Source organism: Chironomus tepperi, unplaced genomic scaffold, assembly GCF_022539635.2.
Source record: "Chironomus tepperi strain 1889 unplaced genomic scaffold, CSIRO-AGI_Ctep_v1 contig_335, whole genome shotgun sequence".
Classification (NCBI taxonomy): domain Eukaryota; kingdom Metazoa; phylum Arthropoda; class Insecta; order Diptera; family Chironomidae; genus Chironomus; species Chironomus tepperi.
In genome coordinates, this window is record NW_027226457.1 from 417,006 (window position 1) to 423,146 (window position 6,141).

Genomic DNA, 6,141 nt, shown 5'->3' on the forward strand with positions numbered 1-6,141 from the left:
CCATGAACAGCATCAGTAAACAACCATCTGTAAATAAATTGTGCACAAAAAAAGGAATTTAATGGAATTTTAATTGATTTTTAGATAGGTCGCATCCATCAAAGAGGCATTGGATGAGAGTAATTGAATTTTAAATGTAAAGATCAAAAAGCTTTATGCATTTTAACCCGAGACACATATCAATGACATGTGTCAAAACATATGTTGCATTAATATTAATTGTCACGTGACATGAGTAATTGGTTGTCATATATAGTATACCTATACGATTGTCACCACTTTATTGAGCTTCTCGGGCATAATACTAAACTATTCATGCGAAAATTTCAATATTTGTAATCTGCAGTAAATAAATGACTTTTTTAATCAAAAACTGTATCAATAAAGACAATAAAAAGTTTGTCATGAATTTAATCTTCCATAGAAGTATCCCCAAAAATGTATAGATACCCCATTTATTCTGCACATAACTGAATTTAGTTAGAAAATGTGTGTGATTTAAGAGGATATATCTCCTTTAGTAGCCAATTGCAATAAATTATTGACTAAATTTATCCTTTTTCCAAGAAAGGATTCTGTTTGGTGTGAGGAAGCACTTAAATAATGTGTAGGCAGTAAAAGGCTAGATCTAAAACCATACGGAAAATAGCAATTTGAGAAGAGGAAGCCTCAAAACGTGGTCTGCCAATAGATGCAACATTCTAATTGAAGGAAATTGAAAATGATGCCACCTGCATACAGAGTGTAGCTATAAGGCTTATGTGGTATTGAGCTATTGAGGTCATACTGCCATGAGATATTATGTTTGTATGTAAATGTCATCGCAAATTAACAAAAATTCGATTTAATTTACCCTGTACAGCATAGAATCAATTTGGCAGTTGCATAACGGATTTTGTTGGGTATATTCAATAGAGCCAGATTTAGGAGACTTCTAAAGAGGTCATGGATTGCAATTGATCTGCAAAGATCACTTCCTTCATTTACATCACTGTTCATGCCACAGCAAAATGCACATTTACATTCATTGGCAAACCATGAATTAAAACTTAATGGAGATCAAAAATGATATTTTTCATGCTGAAAATTATTATTGCTTTCATAATGGCTCATTTTGTGTGCATGACACAGACTCTTTGCAAAACAGTTGAGATTGAAATTGCGTAATTTGCATATAAATTTTGATTAAAGAATATAAAGTGCTAATTTATAGGATTACCATTTAAAGGAAGTCATTTCAGTATCATGTAATTTGATTACGTGCATGCATACTTGCTATAATTTCGTCCTCAGTTGCATCGTTATGAGTCGGGACTGTTTTTAAATAATAAATTATTCGTATATTTATATGCGAGGTCGTGCTTAATTGAGTTTTATTTTTCTGCTTTGAATGGGGCATTTTGAAGGGATTTAAATCAAATACGCCCATCGCAAAATTCTGGGTACATTTGACATTTTTAAATTCATAATATCAAGCTTAAATCAATTAGTGTATACGAGACAGATAAATCATACAATTTATTTTTTGTGCATTTTTTGACAACTCGGGATGGGCTTTTAAGCTCAAATATACATCACATTCAGTGAATATTCGAGATGAAAATCATCAAAATCTTTAACAAAAAATCATGTAACTTTCAGATTCTCACGAGCAGGTCATTACGAATGATGCGTAATTTATTATACAGCTGTCAGTCACTACGGTGATTTATGTGCAATGACAAGTTAAGAGGTCATTACCAGCGAAAAACGATGAAGGGAAATAAAAACAAGACATAGAAAAGCTTTAAGAAAAAAATAAAATCAATAAAAATAGTAAGAAGTGGGTTATTTTTTTGAGCCTATAGTTCGAAGGTCATTATTCTTTTTGCTCCGCTCGTGTATCATATCCTGCTGTTATTTTAATAGTAATGGCTTTTTCACCATCATTTTCCACTAACATATGGGATGTCTGGTCTGACACCTGATATGATCAAAGAAGATTTGCCTTCTTTCGTGGGTTAAATGAGTTGATTTGAAGGTCAAAATGGGATTTAATTTAAAAAATCCCAAATTCTTAGAAGTTTCGGTCATCTGTACATAGATTGAGGGGGAGGCTGAACTTCTTAATTGAAAATTGGCAATGCATAAAGAAAACGAAGAAGGTAAAAATAAAGAATTAACTAGAAACACTTGAAATATTCATTCAGGATTGAAATAAGGATATACACTTTATATCTTTTCTCATTAATCCCTGCCCACTCTAAATTCTATTAATAAATTTATCCCCAAAAATTTATTTTCCATCATTTTAAAACTCTATCATCCATATCAGATGAACAAAACTTGACTAGATATCCTATTATGGATGATATTCCCGAGGCAACAGACTCTAGTCCCCAAATATATTAATTGGCGTGAAAGCATACTATTTGGGACAACCAACACGTGAAAAAATTTACGTATTTTTTATCGATAGCACACAAAAAATACGGACAGTTGCTTGAAATTTATGTGGGATGAAATTTTTAGGGATTGATGGATTGTTCCTTTTCTAGTTATTTTTTTGTTGTCGAAAGCAGTTCAAATGGGAATTTACATATTTAAACGTGCCGATGAGGTTTTGCGGTTCAAAATAATTGGGAATAAAATGAAAGTAATTTGCAGTTGGAGTTTATTAAAATATCAAGAGAGAGATTTAATAGCCTTTTTTATTTCCACTGGCCACATTATAATTGCAAATAATGAATTAAATTGTCGATAATAATTGCCATAAAACCGAGAAAATTCACGAGCAACAGTGAAAAAAATTAAATTTTATTGAAGACTTTAAAGCACTCACATAAATTTGCGGTCTGATTACACAGTTAGAATTTTGTTTTTTTTTTTACATCCACGTTCCTAAGCAATTAAGAGCTACAAAGGGAGATAAAAAGCAACTGTAAGGACTCTTCTTAAATCATTCTCATTTCCGGGAAAATTGAGATCAAAAAGGCTTTAATGGCGTTAAAAAAGACACTGTGAAAATCATGTGGAAGTTAGGGTGCAAATTTTGGTCGGGGAATTCGAGCGCATTTCAACACATTTCGGTAATTAGGATGGAGTAAAAACAGGATAATAGACATTATCTTTTTTGTGGCGTTGTCATGTGACTTTGAAAAGTCCTTGTTCTATAAAGCTTTCTGGTGCTTTCTAGATACCAAAACTGGATCTACAACAGCTCTTGAACAGCACCCTATCTTTGGTAAATTGCTCGTTTATAACGTTTAGATTGATATGACGATCGGAATATGAATAAAATACAAATTGGTACTTATATACTTCAAAATCACAAATTGAAATTCCAAATTATTAACGGTTAACCTTGTGACTAAAAAAACACGAAAGCACTTAAAATACCCCTCCACTACCAAATCACGTTGAAGATTTTTACTCTCGTTAAATTAAAATTATTACATCAGTTAGATCTACCTCTTTACTTTCTAAATTTCCCTTAAAAATGTTAATTATTTTCTTTCAAGGTTTATGGCTACAAGAAGTAAAGTTCCCGAGTAATGTTTCTCATTTACGATTAATTAAGCCACACTTAGCTGTAATAATTAGCGGTGCTATGTCGCAGGTGCAATTTACAGGAAATTGAAAACCTTTTTTTAGTTTAGCGAGCAAACATTCTCGTGTAACGCAGCAATTTATTTCTCTTTCACCTCATTTTCCTTTTCCGCTTTTTATCTTCTTCGTTCCTCATCCCGTGTTGCATCTTTTCTTGACAACCATAGTCTTAAGTCGCCAACAACATAATTTATTCAAGCGTCTCTTAGCCATCAGCACATTTTTTTACTATAATTTGTAAGGGAATGTTTGGGGAATGTTGATGGAATCAGGGTATGGAAAATTTGAAAATTTCTTTGAATTTCCATGTTTTTGATAAATTGAGTAATTAATGCAAAAACTGTCAAAACTTTGATAATCCATCAACATCCAAATAATAAACAGCAATAAAAAAGCAATCAACTCATATTGCCATACTTTGAAGGCAAAGTACGAAAAAATTAAAAATTCATCTTGATGACTTACGAAAATTACTTTACATTTTCTGCGTGAGATTTTCACTTCCTTTATGTTTCAAAATAAGATATTCATGCAAAATGTGGTTTAGAGAATTGAAAAGTGCTGTAAAACTGAAATTTACATCAACATGAAAATTGTACAAGTGCTTTCATTGGCTCTATCCATGGGACGGAAATTCACTTTATTATTTTTCCTTTCATTTTTATCATCATCATCGGATCTCTTCATTGATGCTGTAAGGAAATCTCACATTTTATATTTATTCGGGATTCATGTGTATGATGAAGAAGAAATGGGTTAGAGTTCAAGGGTTTGAGCTCTGATTTTCATAAAGTTTTTCTTTGAGACGCAGAAATTTTGTGGATATTAGTGAGGGCTTGTGAGTTTTTGAAGACTAATCAAATGGAAATTTCCTGTATGTGACCAATATGAAAGAAACATGAAAATTGAATATTTGGGGCTGCTCACTAATGATGTCCATCGAAAAATGAACGGAAGTGCTATTGAACCAAGCATCACATCTGGTGTCCTAAAATTCTTAGATAAAATGTATAATACTCGGAAATAAGAAGCCACACCACTTCCTTTCTGTATAATTGACGTCATAAACGGATGGTCAATGAGCAATATTCAGTATTTATGCATAACTTTCAATATGCTAGAATAATTTTGCTCATAAATAGCAAATCTCTTTCAGCTTCACTTCATGTTCATCTAGATATGCCATACTTCATCCAGTTTAAATAAAACGAAGCATTAAATGTCATGAAAAGCTGCTTTCATTTCAATTTTCACGGATTTTATTTTCCATAATACAGAACAATAACCAATGAACTCATAAAAATTGGATTTATGAAATGATGATATACACAAGTGCTGTCCAAATTTTTTTGAGTGTCGACACATTTGACTTTTTAAGCACAAATTTTAATTTTCTTGAGAAGTATCCTATTTTGGGATTTTTAATTTTGTGCCTCGGCACACAGTTTAAACTGCACTGATTTATACGTTCCAATTATTTAATTACAAACTACATTCATCTTCTGTACAATAAAATATGAAAGAGTCCATAAGTGCTCTCGCTTTGAATGAAGTTTTTAAAATATTCTTAATTAACTTTCGCTGGAAGCTGTGTAAATGCTTTCATATGAAATTCAAACTGATTCACTTAACAACGTTGAAAAAGAAATAAAATTGGTTTGTAATTCTACAACAGTATCATGTAGTTCATTGTCTGTTTGTTTGAAATATTGCTTTAGGTACTGCTTTTTATAGATCATCCAACTGTTGAGTTTTGTAACAATTCAAATTTCCTATGAATTGAATTTTAAGAACATGAATTCATTTTGTTCATGAATATTCCTTTTCTTTTAAATATGCACACACATAGATATGCTCATAAAGCTTTCATGCCACTCAAGGCTTGAAATAATTTGAAGTAATGAATTTTAGCATAATTGATTATCTTGAACAAATAAGGAGCTCATTAATGTTTAATATGTTCCTCAAATATTCTTATTGAAAATCAAATTGCATGCCATTTGTACTCATCGTGAAATTTCCGTCACAAGCCAGGCACTCATCAAAAATCGAACGAAAGTACACACATAAATATTTATCAGTACCTACTTAAGTTAATTCAAATTATTTTAATAGTACTAGAAACAGCAAGACATCAAGCCCTGTTAAGAATACTACTTGATGAATTCAAGAGGAAAAAGAAGAGACACTAACAAGCATTAAGATATGAAAAAAGCAACAAAAGAAGAACTGAAATGTCTTGAGTTGACTTTACCGAAAATAAAAATATTTTCTCTTCCCCATTCATTCTGTCGGTGCTGCTACTTGCTTGCTTATGGAAAATAAAATTATAATAATCATAGCATTGAAAAATTTATTCGAGAATACAATGCTTTCTCAGAAGACATAACATTAGATTCATTTTCCACTAAACCCAGTTTTTTTCAAAAGTGATGCAATCATGAAAAATGGCTAAAAGGGGTTTGTCCAAGAATAAACATTTGAGAGATGAGAAAAAAGGAGGAAGAGTAAGTATGAAAAGTGGATAAGGAAAGCTGGCAAGAAAAGACTATA